General features: G+C 45.8%; 1 protein-coding gene across 3 annotated transcripts in view; it reads right to left on the bottom strand.

The window, feature by feature from the left end:
- Positions 1-14,965, bottom strand: part of Kiaa0040 (KIAA0040 ortholog) — a 33,213-nt gene extending 18,248 nt beyond the window's left edge. For 2 of the 3 annotated variants that reach the window (XM_038350163.2, XM_038350164.2), the window contains exons 1-2: positions 14,652-14,965; positions 2,185-2,256 (exon numbers count right to left, since the gene is read on the bottom strand). The gene's annotated coding sequence lies outside the window, so the exon portion shown is untranslated. The remainder of the gene's footprint in view (positions 1-2,184; positions 2,257-14,651) is intronic. The other variant, XM_038350165.2, reaches the window with a different exon arrangement.
- Between the last annotated feature and the right edge of the window lie 579 nt (positions 14,966-15,544).

A 15,544-nucleotide genomic window follows, 5' to 3' on the forward strand; every position in this document is an offset into this window, starting at 1 on the left:
TTTGGAGCCAATTTTTGTGGGTGTAGTAAAGTAGCTAGGTGAGGTTTTACTTTTGGAAGGCTCAAGCCTCTGAGGTCATCCGTGAGTCAGGAGTGGTTAGGGTGGGGTGGCACCACTTCTGTTCCATAAATAAAGGGAGCCTTCAGCTCCTGGGGCGACTCCAGCTACTGCTGCTTAAGTCTTCCAACTTATATCCTTTAGGAGGGGAAAGTATGCTTTTTCCTTTTTCTTTCTCTAAAGCAAGAGGTCAGCTAAACACTTATGTGATTCAAGGGCTCCTACATAGGTGGCAATTAAAAAAATAAACCCTAAATTAAAAGTTACATTTTTTTATATACCAGAGAAGGGCATTTAGAGTTCCGCGAACTGCAGCACTAACAGAAAGGCAGACTGATTTCTTCTTGGTGGTGACGGAGGGAGGCTTTACAGGCTGGAAACTAATGGTGTGGCATAAATATACAATTATGCGAGTTGAAAGCTGTACAGATAGGGTTCTATTTTCCTTCCCATTTCCCCCCTTCATTTAATGTTAACAGAAGTTCAAGGCAATTAAAAGTCAAATGCCACCTTATTACAGTGTCGAGGCTTAAAACGCCCATGCCAGATCGGGGGGAATGAGCAGAAATATTGTCATTTCAATAATAACTCAGCCCCATGGAATGTATAGCATGGTGTGATGACTCTGTCACCAGGCTTTGGGTCACAGCCTCCTTTGTCCCGGGGAACTGTGGAGAGGATGAGCCCTCACCTGTCCTCTGCATGGGTGTAAACCCATGTCTCTAAGAGAGCCTGGAGGCCTTTTCCTTGTGATCATTTTGATAACAGTTGATCAATGCAAAGGGCATATATTATTGAGCTAAGATACTAAGTACAACCAAGTGCCAGGCAAATAGCATCTCTTTGCCCTACCATGCTAGTACTCTTTATCCCAAAGATAGGACATTTCCTTAGTCTCAGATGCAGCTGCCTCCTTGTTAACTCTACCAGCTTCACCCCTTCCCTTCACCCCTTCCCAGATCTACCCTGTGTAACAAACAAGTGCTTTTTCCAAAGGAAACCACAATCATAGGAGTCCCTCTTCACCCAAGGCTCCACTTTCTGCCATCAAAAATCATTACTGAGAAAATTCCAGAAATACACAATTTACCAGTCTGAGGCTTGTCATGACATCCTGGCCAGTGTGCACAGCTAAGGATATGAATCATTCTTTTGCGCTGTCTCCACAATGTCTATACTATCGACCTGTTACTCCCTTAGTAGCTGCCTGGGTTATGAGACTGTCCGCTAAAGCATGGCAGTGCTATGCTCAAATAATTTTCACCTAATAAGGACTCATATAACAAGGGTACTGACATTGGCTATATATAGTATATGTTTATATATATATATATAATATGCTAAAATAGGTATATATCTTAATAGAATCAAATTCAAAATTAGATATTTACCTCATCTGGATTAGCTAGGTAACATGTACATTATATATAATATATATGCATGTGCATCTTTTCAATAAATTACATATAATAGTAAAATTGCAATATATATTGCTAATAATATATAAACTTATTTCAGTATATTATGATTACTCTATTATTTTTTACTGTTAGTGTTTTACCATGACTAATTAATAAATTAAAATTAACTGCAGGTATAGATAATATAGACAGAAGATAGATCAAAACATGTGCACCCACTTATTGTCCTCTCCTACCACTTGCTCCAGATGTCTAAATGACAGGAGAGGCTAGGGACCTCAGGTCTCATCATCCCAGGCCTTCAATGGTGTGGCCACAAGGGTACCAGCCTTTAGATTTTCTCTCCAGCACTCAGACAGCCTTATGATAGCAACTGTCATGCTGTTGAATCTTGAAGGAACAGGGGTGAGGTGGGAATGCTTACTAGAGAATGGTCTGAAGAGTGGGTCTGGTCCCACCTGTTAGAAGGCAGCAATGGCTCCTGGGGATGAGGGTTGGCCGAGCAGCCAGGGAGGGGAACATGTCGTAATGCTCCGTGATGGGAAGTCTGTAGGTCCCAGGCCTCCAGCTTGGGTTTTGACTTTTCCTTGGTTTTATTAGCTTATACTCTTGTGAATTCCCCATGAGTCAAGATCAGAATCCAGCTAATGGACAGTCAAAGAGCTACAGACCCGCAGACGGAGACATGATGAGGGGTATGACTTACTCGGTATGTGTCTTGGGAGAGTCACTCAGTTGCTCTGGGCTGCAGTTCCTCTATCTCCAACATGCGGATAATCTAGAACACCCAAAACGCTTGTATGAATATATTGTTCATACTGTTTCTCTAGAAGACAACTGGAGACATGGACTGGCTTTCCTCTCGATCTTTTGATGCAGTTCTAATGAGAAACATGCACACTCCCTAAAGTCAGACACCCTTTGTGGTTGTGATTGTGATGCCCTTTGCATGGGGTCCTTCAGGTGAAGCAGGTGGTGCTGTGACCTGCAGCCAGGCTTCTAGCAACTGTATATGCAGTCACACTTGGTATTGTTCTGGCAGGTGAAGACATGTGACAAACAACAACAGTCAGTCCTTGGCTCTGCCCAAGGCCAGAGCAGCCTAGAGTTCTAGGGAGAATTATTTCAGTGATGGGGGGTGGAGGGAAGAGGATTCCTTCTTGCATTCTTCTAGAATGGAAGGGTAGTCGATCATCACTCTGCCTAATTCCAGAGAAGTTCTTTCTGCCAGGGTAGTGGAGCAGAGGCCTACTTGATGTCTGGGTGCTGGAAATTTGAGTCCTTGTATGCACTCTGAACTAACAACATGTCCACCCTGTTGAGCAGGTTCTCATATGCGCATTCCATCCATCACCAAGAGGCAGCAGGGCTGCCCATGAGAGCAGAGGGAGTGACCCTCATGGTGCCCTCTGGTTGTTCCGTGATGTCTTTGGGTTAGAGACTACTTCTGAGTCTCCCTTGCCTGTTTACTGAGTCCCTCTCATAAAAATAACACTACAAGCTCCGTTCTTTACACTCAGAGAGGCTCATGGTGCCTCTCATATCTGTGCCAATGCAATATGGCATTTGAATTGTTTCCTTGTAGAGGCATATGGATTTTACGTCAAGAAGTGTTAGTTAAGTATTTACTGTGTGATCAGCATATGCTAAAGGGCTGGAGGGGTAAGAGCTGTGACATGGTGTTTGTCTTAAGAGAGCTTCTTCGGGACATTAGAACACAGCAAGTTCCTGTTTTGCCTCGCCAGAGGGTGGATCAAGAAGTGCAGCACTGAAAGTCTCAGGTTTCCCAACAGCATTGGCTCCACTCATCTTCTAGTATTAATCCCAAGCCCACAGTAATATACGTGTGAATTCTTTGTAATTTGAAAATGCCCTGCAGAGTAGCTTTTATGGTTTTGAGACAGAGTTCTTTTGCATCCCAGGCTGGCCTCCAACTTGTTACTTTGCTGAGGATGACCTTGAACTTCTGGCCTCTACTACCACCACTCTTCCCAAACCTAGGTTTTTTATTTTTGGCTATTCATCTTTAAGCCTCATTTAAAACCTTATTCCTCTTGGGAAACCCCAGGCATATGAAAGGTCAGAGTCCTGGCTCTGGGCCCTTTACTGTCCCTATACTCTTGCCACAGCCCATGCCAACATTAGGGTAATTTCTTATCCCAGCACCCTTTCCTTTCCACATGAAATCTACTCCCATCGTGGGATCCCCATACTTGACCCCTCGCGTCCTGGAATTACAGGTGTGTGCCAGCATGCCAGGTTTTATCCTTCAAGGGAATCGAACCTAAGGCTTTGTGGATGCTAGGCAGACCTTTGACTCGCTGAGCTACATCCTCAGTTCCTCCAAGGTAGTATCCAAATGCTAAACCAAGAGCCAGCAAGTGCCCAGGTGTGAGTTCTGTCAGACTAGAGAGATAGATGTGGGCTGGAAAGTGGGATGGCAAGAGGAGTCAAGGCTCTGGTAGCCCGTGTTTGAATTTAGGCTTTATGCGAGAGTTGGACATGCTAATGGGGAATTAAGGCTACGTGGGAAAGTTGCTGCAGAGGAATGGGGCGGCAGCATGCACAGAGCTTAAGTGTGAACTGGCAGGGAGGACATTTGAGAAGTGACATCAGGGAGACTCTGAGTGCTTGATATGGGCTCAGTGCAATGAAGCTCACAGAGGTTCCAGAAGCCCTGGGCAAAGACCTGATAACACCAGCACTTCAGTGGCAGTACCTAATCTCCCTCACAAACGAAAGGACACCTTGGCAGAATTCAGGGTTACCTAGCTTTAAGCAACCATCCTGTGGCCAATGGTGGTGTGTAGGCATAGTATTCATATACATCACAATTAAAAACTTTTATTAATAGTGTATGTTCTCCCTTAGACAAAAATCTGATTATGATCTGAAATGAAATATCACCAAACAAATAAGAAAGAAGCTGTTATTTATTGATTTCCTGATCCCTTGGGAAAGGGGGTGGGAGCTAAGGATACCTGCACACTCATGTCTCACCTTTGAACTGACACCAACCGGGCTTGGCTTTATTTATGATTGAATGAGTACTATTACGGCCTCACACTTACAACTCTGGATTTGGGGGTGGTAGGGAGAGGGCCTCATCATGTAGCCCAGGCTGGCCTCAAACTGGAGATCCTCTGGCCTCGGCCTCCCTAGTGCTAGAATTATAGGCCTGCACCATCACACCCAGCTCAGGGATTCGTTAATGGATCCTGTGAACAATTTTTCCTTCGTCATACTGTAAAGTAGAGAAGGGAGGGATTGCATGCCCCATTTCACAGGTGAACAAAGCATAAGGATTGGTTCAAGGCTGTTGTGTCGTCACAGAAGACAGGTCGCAGTTTTTGTGTCCCTGTGTGATGCACTCCTCACTACACTGGCTCCCGAGGAACAACACCAAGGGCACCAAGTAGCAACCACCAATCCCTTTGGAAGTTTATGAAGCCTTCTCTTTCTCAAACTCTGGGACCTGCAGTTCCCCTCCTGCTTTGGAGTCTCAAACATGCTTCTCTCTCTACCCCACCACTGTTCCCAGCACCATCGAGTTTTCTTGTCTACTCATCTTCTAGACCTAAGATAAGACCTTGTTTCTCCTGGGAAAACTTCCTGGGTTGTGTTAAAGGTCAGAGCCCCGACTATGTGCTCTTCATTCTTTATACTCTTGCCACAGCCCTTGTCAGCATCAGAGTAATTTCATATCCAACCATTCCCCCTCCTTTTCACATGGAATCTACTCTCATCACGGAATCCACAGTGTCTGGGACCTATTTTGTTCCTGAGAAATACTTGCCAAGTTAATGAATGGACATCTTTTCTAGATAAGAAAACTGCAAGGTTTATGGACATTAAATGACTCATCCAAGGTCTCAGAGCTATCAAAGATGCCTTGACAAAAATTTCTACCTGTGAATACCTACCACTTGTGCCAGGCTGATGTCTAGGTTCACATATAGCACTGTAGTCATAGAAAAGATACTTAGAAAAGTACACGCATTGGAGTTTCAGTATTCCCCATCTGGAGAACCCTTTTAGCCTGACCACTGCTCAGATACCACGTGTTTCTGGGATTCCCAGAGTAGCACACTCTGCAGGCAAAGATGATTGGCCTCTATGTACATTGGCCCTTTCATGGGACACCATATAGAACTTTAAGATGACATTACTTGAAAGTGACTGCTCCCAATTTGTTGGAAAGCCCTGCCGCTCATGTTTTTGACATGTCTGTGTTCTTGACGGAAGATATTTCACATAGTGACACTTGCAGTCACACAGAGTCCAGGATGTGTGTGTGTGTGTGTGTGTGTGTGTGTGTGTATGTTGTAGTAGTAGTAGTAGCATCTCACTATCCCATTGTTATTACTACAAAAATTGTTCGTCTGTGTCCCCTATTTCCAGAGGGACTTCCTTTACTGTCTTCTGTTCTCCATTGTTGAGCCTGGGTTGCTGACATCACTAAGGCAGAGGAAACCACGAGCTGCCATTTCTGCTCCCTGCAGTTTGTTTCAGTTTCATCTGGCTACCCACTATATACACGAAGGACATCTCTCTTCTCTAAGACTTCTTAGAAAAGGCTGCACAATGGAAAATAAACACTCTGCCAGCTCTCTGGGTAAAAGATTCAAAATTGAACTGAAGACAGACTATGTTTAGAAATTTGTTTCTTACTAGGGAACTGGGTGAGCACAGGGGAAGCACCATGAGGCGGGGTTAGTTATGTGTCCCAAAGGGAATTCAAACAAACGGTTATGGGAGCCACAAGGCAGGATGAGCTAATCTCCGTGAGGAATGTGTGGAAGGATCCAGACAGGTGAGCATTGAGTGGGCATCTGTCAGACGACGGGGCAGCAAGGATGGGAAAGAAAGTGACTACAGCTTGGTAAGGAAGAGAGGTGGCCCCAGGAAGAATCCAATTAAGGTGGCTCAGGCTCCAGCTCAGGTCTGGAGGTTTCCAATCTCCCTGTTACTATGACAATCCTCAACCAGCTTCCTCCTCTAACCCTCTCTCTTCCTGGGTCTTTCTCTAGCTGCTTTAAATGCCAAAGCATTCCAGGGAGCAGCCTGGCACATGGCAGGCATTCCCCAGGGCCACAGCCTATGGAGGAAACTATTGGGAAACTGGCTTTCCCTACATACATATTTCACGAGGTATTATGACTTGACAGTCCAAGGATGGGGAGCCACTGCTGACGTACCAGGCCTGAAAACCTTCAATATTTTTCATGTTTTATCAAGGAAGTAGACTGTTGAATGAATGCTTGAGTGAACAGTGGTGGTTTTTCCGACTCCTCCCCACCCCCGACTCCAACCATGCCTTTTCTCTTTGCACATCTTTAAATTAGATGTAATCCTGATTTCAGATCTGTCACAGGCCTTGGGCAAATAAAGTTCATTGGGTTCAAGGGGATTCTCATTCTCTTACTCTATACATATACCTACAACCCACCACACTCCCATATCCCACACACACTGCTGGGGGGGGGGAGACAGACAGACAGACAAACACACACAGAGACAGACAGACAGAGACAAAAAGACAGAGAGGGAGAGGGAGAGGGAGAGGGAGAGAGAGAGAGAGAGAGAGATTACATAGCAACACTGTCAATATTTAGCCTAAGTTCACGGAAACCAAATGAGGTTTGGGAAATATCTGGACCGGTCTGGGGATGAGAGCTGAGGGATGGGAAGTGTGTAAGATGGGTGTGCCAAGTGAAGGGGATTTCTGTGGTCTCACTTCCAGCTCTCCAGTTAGCAGAGTACCTGTCATGATTGTGATCCTGATCCAACATGGCCTGAGTTTCTCTTTCAGAGAGGACAGCCTGGGTTAGTCCTGCCTACCCCAACTCTGGTTATCTGAACATGGAAATCATTGACACCCATCCCTGCCCCTGGCCATGTTTGTTCAGCTATAAAAAGAGACTACGGACAGATCCTGTGTCCTAGGATTGTTGCAACAATCAGATAAGTTAAATACATACACTGTAGTTAAAACAGTGGGGCAAATGGACAGTGAATGTTAGCTTTGTCCCTCTGTTTCCCTGTAGGATTTTTGCTGTGGTCCAGTGGCAGGGAACTGGAGTGTACAGAAGGAAGGGATCACAGTGATGATGCCTGTGTGTATCAATGGAAAGATGGCTTTTCATATTTCAGACCCACGGAGGAATGTAAAACTGTAGCAAAGATTGACCCTTGTACAGCTCCCAGCAGGTAGGGGTGAGATAAGGAAGATGTGGTAGCTTGAGTCCTCCTCACCACCGCATGGCCTCCATAACAAGGCATGGAAGATGGTTACCCGCGTGGGTGCGGCTGGTCTCTTCCCTGCTCCATGCTGGCCTATTTCTGTGCCTTTTCCTCTGGGCATCTCCTGTCCAGTTTGGTAGTAGCACATGAAGATGTTTGTAAATGTACTGTTGTTGATGAATGTATTGACTAATACCTTATAGTTTGGGGAGATGAAAAAATGGAGTCTAGCGTGTCTCTGTGAGGATGTTGTTGGCCAACACTGGGACTAGGACACTCACATTTGACACCGACACCCTATCTAGATATACATCTGTTCAGGCCTCTGCAAGCTAGGGTCATGGGGTGAAAGAAAAGAGACGGGGATCCAGGAGGAACAGGAAAGCCTTGGAGAAAGTGGAGCTATATGTTGCAGCCCCAAATAGCAAGTGTGGATCAAACAAACTGGTTAGCCGTCTGGGGAGCTAGCCTAGCGGCAATGAAGAAACTGGTACCAGAAACTGCAGAAAGGCAGCACCCTGACCTAGCCAGTGAGTGAAGACCTGGTAGCAGGAGCAGAGACACCCTTCCCTGGGGAAGATGCCTCTGTCAGCCCTAGATAAAGAGGGGCAGGTGATTGCAGGCTCCGGGGTGGCAGGTCCCCGCAGGTGCAGTCTGAGGCTGTTTTGTTTTGTTTTGAAGATTGCCCACAGCCTCTAGCAGTGTCACACACACACAGGTATCAAAGGAATGCTTGTGCATTAAAAAAATGCTGCCCGAGTCATGTTGAGACGGCCTTTGCCATCAGAGGCAAGACCACCAGGCTCCTAAGGGTTTTCACCATTTTCCTTTCTCTGAGAGGAGCTGAGAACAAGTGGTCAAGAGAAAGTGACACACCCAGCTCTCACTGATCCTAGGAAAGATGGGTGAGACTTAAGTGTTTATTATTATTATTATTTAAAGATAGACTCGCAGGGTATGATGGCATATGCCTTTAAGCTCATCCCTCCAGAGGCAGGTAGATCTAGGTGAGTTTGAGTATAGCATGGTCTACAGAGTGAGTTCCAGGAGAGCCAGGGCTACACAGAGGGACCTTGTCCCAACCATCATGTCCCCACCCCGTCCACGAGGTAAGTAGGGGAGACAGGCTTTCATTATATAGCTCTGGCTGGTTTGGAACTCACTAGGTAGATTAGGCTGGCTTCAAACTTATAGAGAGGGAACCACCAGGCTTTGATTTCTAAATTCTAGAATTAAAGGTGTGCCACATGCCTGGAGAGACTTATTTTTGTGGGACACTCTAGACCGGCCATAAAGCTATTGCCTCCTATACCTGTTAGGTGAGGTGCTTATGCCCATGTAGCCATAAAGTAGGAGTCTAAACAACTCAGAAATTTCTAAAGCAATGGGGTTTAATATCTGTGGTTAAAATTTAAGTTCCAAGGCATCAAATAAGAGACCAGGCATTGAAAGTTATGCCACATACTATGGCATACTTTGGAGCACAGTGAATTCTGTAAATATGTAGATAAAAATGTGAAGAAAAGGAAACTAGCTTGACAATTCCTGAAAAAGTTAAACATAGAATTATCATAGGCTCCAACAATTCTACTCCCTGGCATACACCCAAAGAGCTACAAACAGACGTTCAAGGGAATCCTCATATGTACCTATTGCCAGCAGTGTTACCCATGGTAGCTGAAAGGCAGAAACTCACATGCTCATAAACTGATGGTGTGTATATATAATGAAATAAGATTGCAATATAAATGAAATAAAGTGTTAATAGAAGCCACAACACAGCTGAATCTTAAGAACATGCAAAGTGAAAAATGCCAGTCACTAAATGTCATATGCTTCACAGTTCCGTTGATGTGAAATTCTTGGAACAGGCAAGTCCATAGAGGTAGAATATAGGTCAGTGATTGTCAGAGACAAAAGCATGAATGGACAAGAATAACTGCCTAATGGTTTCATTTGGGAGAAGTGCAAATATTTTGGATGTAGATAGGCATGGTGGTTGTTTGGTACTAATTATCACTGAACTGTTTATCACAGGTAATTTTACATAATTCTCATTTCATGTCAATAGAAGATACAGGCGATGATACAAAATTTCTTGAAAACAAATGATGGCACAGCTATCATTTCAACCATTTGAAAAGTACAAAGTGTTAAAGATCTCTGAATTTTCACCCCATACCAATATCAGATGTTAAATGGCCACACACATCAACAATGATTTCTCTTCACTCTTGAGCCCCACCTTGAAAAAAAAAAAAAACCAGTATTTTTCAAAACACTAAACTCTTGTTCCTGGAAAATGTCAGTCAGGAACATCTGACCTTCCGTGTGGCGCGTGTCCCATGACTGTCTCCTCCCTTGGCCCAGCCAGACAGTCTGAAAGAGAGAGATTCTTTCCATGGGGAAGTGGTGCCATCCATCCATGTAAATTAAAATCCTGACTCTTTCCTCCAAGAGGCGAGTGAAATAATCCTTATGTCGAGAAGAATGCAGCCATTGCAAGTCAGCTTGTGTGTGGTACCACCTGGCAGGGCATTGCTTTCTTCCTGACCCAGAGAAGGCTTTGGTCCAAATATCTATCCCACAGGGCAGAGTTGAACTTTTTAGTTTGGAAGCCAGGAGATCTCTGAGCAGGCTGTGTCTAGGTGGAGGTGGCAGGCTAATATTTCTCCTTTCCCAGCGAAGGTTTCACTTCTCAATGGTGGGGGTTGCCCTCGTGACCAGCCTGGCTTTCATCTAGGCCATGCTGTGCTAACTGGCAACCACTACTCAGCAGACTGCAGGCCTCAGGCAGCAGGTAGTGTTTTAGGTTAGGAGTGGAAACTGGAGAGAGCAAAAGGCCAGGTAGGGGCTGAGGGGTTGGGGGTGGGGGGTGGAAACCAAGGTGTCAGTCTGCAGGGCTAGATTTAAGAGTGATGCGCTCTCCGTTCACTTAGAAATTTCTCCCTAATGTAATATGGAAGAACCAAAATATATTGGGATGTGTGCACTAGGCAATCGGGAGGGTAGAAGGCAGTGATGACTGTCATCTTTGAGTGCCTCAAATTCTTAACAGGACCCCTGAAGAAACTATGGAGAGTCTGGTATGCACACAGAAGCTTGGGGGAGCCGGGAAAGAGTGGATAAACAGTTTACTCTGGTTTCCATGGGAAGGTCACACCAACTACAACTACTTCCTGTGTGGTTTGAGGCTGGTGTGTATGAGTGGCTGGCTGAAGCTTACAGGTTACCCCAAGGCTCTGGGTGTCTGAGGACCACCGGTGGAAAGGATATTGAAAGCCTGTACTTTGTCCTGCTCATGGATCAGTCAATGATGAGGAACCATAGGAAGACAGAAACAGACTCCGCGTCTTATTTCGATTGGGGAGAAAATAAGGATGCTCTGACTCGAACTCCCTTACTCACAGTTGCCACCGTCACATGTCATTTAGACATGTCCTTCCTGTCATTCTGCTCCATTGGACTAACACTGGTGGAACTCCTCAGTTCCCACTGCCTCTCTCCCTGCCTTCAGTCTCGCCTCTATCCCATCTCTGTATCCATGAGCCCAGACCTCTTCCCTGCTAGAATAATCTGAAGAACAAAGGTTCTCTAAGATGCAGCCATCCTATCAGAGTTGTTCAAATGTTTGTCTGTCTTCTGACAACTTTCTTTTATTAGTAGCAAAAACAAAACCCCAAACAAAAAACCCTAAAAGGAATTGCTTGTGGGCTTTCCTTAGACCTCTTTATCTTGAAATGAGAATCTTGTTGAAGAGAAAATAAACTCAGCTGAAAAATACTGTGTGTAGGGGAAGTTGCAGAGTTAAGAGTGAGGGCAAGCCTTGAGTGGGTTTTAAGCACTCTCTTCTTCAAGGTTAAGCCAAGAAATTTTGGGAAGGTTCTGGTTTATTTTTTTATTAGAGAAAAAAATTCCAGGAGTAGCTTACTTACAATAGTGGGAGCAAGTGCCTGGTCAGACATGAGGACTGGGACCTCAGCACTGCCATGGTCCCTTGAGAACTTTCCCTAATGAAGAAATCCCAGGTTTGTGTTCCTTTTAGAACTCAACTCCCTTTTCTGTCCTCCACTGAATGTCTACTCCACAGCCCCAGACGACGATCTGTTCAGATAGCCCTGGACAATGTTGGGGAAAGAACAGACACCTAAGCTGACCTGTGGCCCTACAGAGAGTCTGCTGTCCATTGTCCCTTGCTGCTTAGAGAGGGAAGAGGTCTCTTGTCACTGTCTTTATTTCTCACTGTAACCATGACCAGCGTCATGTGCTCTGGTTGTTCACCTGAAGCCTTTCTCATCAAACAAATGCATTGTGCGTTGGTGTCTGGTGAGGAAGGGGAACTTCTTGCTGGGCTCTTAGACTAGTTTTCACGGTTATTTGAGCAAGCACTGAAAAGGCTTTAGTTACTTAAGGCACCCAGTATGTGGTCTCCCTGCTTAAACAGTATTTCTGAACTCCCGAGGACAGTTACAGATTGAAGTTTCAGAAAAGGAAGAGCCAGGGATTGTCAGAAAAGATGAGGTCTAACTGAGTCACTTCAAGACCTGGAGTTTGTCCCAGAAGTCACTCAGAGAGGACTCAGCCTTTTTGTGTGATCATCTCATTTTCTCTCTGCCATCACTTGAGACTTGAGCACTGCATTTGTCCTTGTGGACACATGTCCAGGGGATACCAGCCTTTGATGAGACTTCGCATAACCAAAAGAAAGCAATGGTGCTTGGGTTGTGGTCCCTCCACAAACTGGCCATATGACTATGGCACTCACTTCCCCTCTCTGAACCCCAGTTTGTTCATCTCTGAAGTGAAAGGGCAGGGTTGGTTTATCTCTAGAGGTTTTTTTTTTTTTTTCCATTTGAAGTCTCTGAATCTACTTCCTTTTCTTCATCAACAAACAGCCCCTGTTCACTTAAAAGTCTTGATGCTGGCATAATATTCAAACTCTACTACGTTGGAGAATGAGATACACATGATTCTTTTCAGGATACAGGCTTCACTGGTTGGGATGAGAGAAAGCCACAAATATACCTTAGTTAAAACTGATGTCCAGATTTAGAACTACCACCTACTAGACTGGTACCTTTATGAGGATTAGAAAGAAAGAGTCACCTGTGGGTTGACGCAGCTGCAAGGTGGGTGGGCCAATGGCTACTGTTAGCCCCTCAAGGGCTCAGACGTTCTTGTGAAGTGAACAACCTGCTTGCCCACATATTCCAGAATATTTCTACTTTGACCTCTGGCCCTTTTAGTTGAGCCATAGAAAAGGAGAAGGATGAGGAGAAGTTACACTAACGCACATCCCTGATAAGACAGAGACTTCTGTCATTCCTACCTTAAAATATGTCATGTGATTAAAAGAACACCAAGTCTAGCCCATGCCGCTGCTGTGTCCTGCACCAGCACACCCCATCTGGTTTAGGCAGCTTCGAGAGATCATAATAATAAGCCCTTACATTTAATAGAGCCTTAAAATTTATGTAGCACGTTAAATGTACTTACTTTTTCAATTGGATTCTGAGTCTAACCATTGCCCTGGTGAGTAATAATTATCCCAGTTTTAAATACAAAGGAAATGAAGCAGAGTGAGTCAAAGACTTGTTCAAGGGCAGTTGATAAGTGGTTAAGCCAGGCACTGCACACACATCTGTCTCAGCTCCACCAAGGATGATCTTTCTTTCTTTCTTTCTTTCTTTCTTTCTTTCTTTCTTTCTTTCTTTCTTTCCTTCCTCCCTCCCTCCCTCCCTCCCTCCCTCCTTTCCTAAGTAGTTGATAGATCTGGATTAGTTCAAAGGTAGGAAAGGGAACCTTGCGGAATTTTCCCACTCATACATAACTCTATGGAATAAGAAGGTTTACTTAAAATATTACATTAAAAACCCCCACAATAATCAAAAAGCAGTACACACAGCTGTGCTTAAGGTAGCAGTGACTTTCAGTTGCAGGATTCTGCAACTCAGGTGGCATTGGTAAACTTTGTAAAAGGTTAAGGACACGATGCACCCATGTATCTTGTAAGACTTGTTCTTGGTCCCCAACAAGACTTCACAATGAAGGTTCCTTAGATGACCTTCAGGCTCTTAAGGATGCAGCACAAGTAGTTTGGAACGCAGGCACTCTGGAGACCCTTAGGTGCTGAGTAGATAGCCGAGTAGGCCTGCAGGTCCCATGGCAGACTGGCTGGTGTTCTCTGTTAAATTAGGGCAAGCACTGGTCCCTGTTTCAGGTTCCCTTTAGTTAGGCAGGGCTGGTATTCAAAACCTCGGCTATCTCTCAGGCTATCATTTACTTAACTATTATTACACAAATCATTCCTACAAAGCCCTTTCAAAGGCAGGCAGGGAGTCAGGGCCCACTGTGAGCTCTGCTCCACCTTCACGGGTCTACCTTCCCAGGTGGGAAGAAGATCAAGGACCGTTCAGAGAGTCAGAAAAGTTCAGGAAAAAAATCTGTGTCACACAAATTCTCTGGAAACTCAGAATAGCACACAGGTCTCACTCCACCCCTTGGCTCCAGGCCGCATTTTCAGTCTGGTCAGTTTCTTGGCCTGGCTGAAATTAGTTTCTCTTAGAGTGATTAAGAAAAATCCAAACCGGTGTGATTTTAGGAGCATCTCAGATACTGACTTTGTCCGTGGAGACTTTTCAAGTGACTCCTACCCACAGCTGGTGTCAACTGGAGCTAAGAACTCCACCACAGACTCCAGGGGAGCCCAAGTGGCAGGCCGGGACGGAAAGGAGGAAAGTAAGCTAGAACGAAAGCAACCAGGCCAGAGGCTTCTTTGAGATAACCACTTTATCTCACTTCTTTTCTGGGGCGGATTTCACCCTTCTACAAACAGAAGTGACTGGGAAGTCCCCTTCCACACGAGGGGTGGCTCCCAAATGTATTCTGAAAACAACAGCACAAAGCACTATAGAAAGTTTTGAAACTCACCTTTGGGACCTGCTGGAGGACTTCCTGCATGTGGGACCCCTGGACCTGCTCGGGTGCTGTCTGGGTCACTTAGGCACAAGGGCGAGGTCTCAGTCCCTCCTCCAGCTCTTCCCTCCCCCTGCCAGGTCCCGGGAGGGAGGCGGTGCTGCGGATCAGTGGGTGCCACCCCTGAGGCGTGGAGGAAAAGCACCCCCTGTGTTCCCTGCTGAGGTTTCGCGGCTCCCACCTCAGCTCCCGAGGTCAGGAGCTTGACTTCCTGAATCTGACTGGCTGACTCCTGCCGCTCCCCAGCCCAGCCCACGCCTTAAACTAGGGCGCACACGCCACAGTCCCAGCCCAGTCCCCTTCCTCTGGGGCTCCCCGCCAGTGCCCCCACCCCGCCCCGCTGTGACGTACTTTTGCCCCTCCGCCCCGCCCGTGCTCTCCTTGAGCTGACAGATGTCCCAGTGTTCGCAGGGAGGTGGGGTGTAAACTCCCAATCCGGAAAACAACAGCCTGGTGTAGCCCGGACGTGGCCACCTTCTAGGAAAGGGGATGGAGCGTCTTAAGGGAGAGCAGGCTGCAACGCCTCATCCCCTCTAGGTAATCCTTGTGTGTGTACTTCAAGGCATCGTCGCCTGGAAAATCTTAGGCTGCTGACTGGAGACACTGAGGAAAAGTGTTAGGAGCATAGAAGGCGGAGACAACAGACTTCAAAAAGTTCTCAGGACTTCTCCCCTTTTACTTCATTTGTTCTTCGCGTGCTTATATTCAGATCTCTTCCCGCAAATGTAAAGGCTCTGATGATAAAGTGCCCCCAGGGAAGATGGAAGGTGTGATGGCAGAAGCGGCTGTGGGCTGCTAGGAATGTCCCCAGAATCACCTTGGAAGATCTCGCCCGTGATAAGGACATG

This window comes from Arvicola amphibius, chromosome 12 (assembly GCF_903992535.2).
Source record: "Arvicola amphibius chromosome 12, mArvAmp1.2, whole genome shotgun sequence".
Lineage (NCBI taxonomy): Eukaryota > Metazoa > Chordata > Mammalia > Rodentia > Cricetidae > Arvicola > Arvicola amphibius.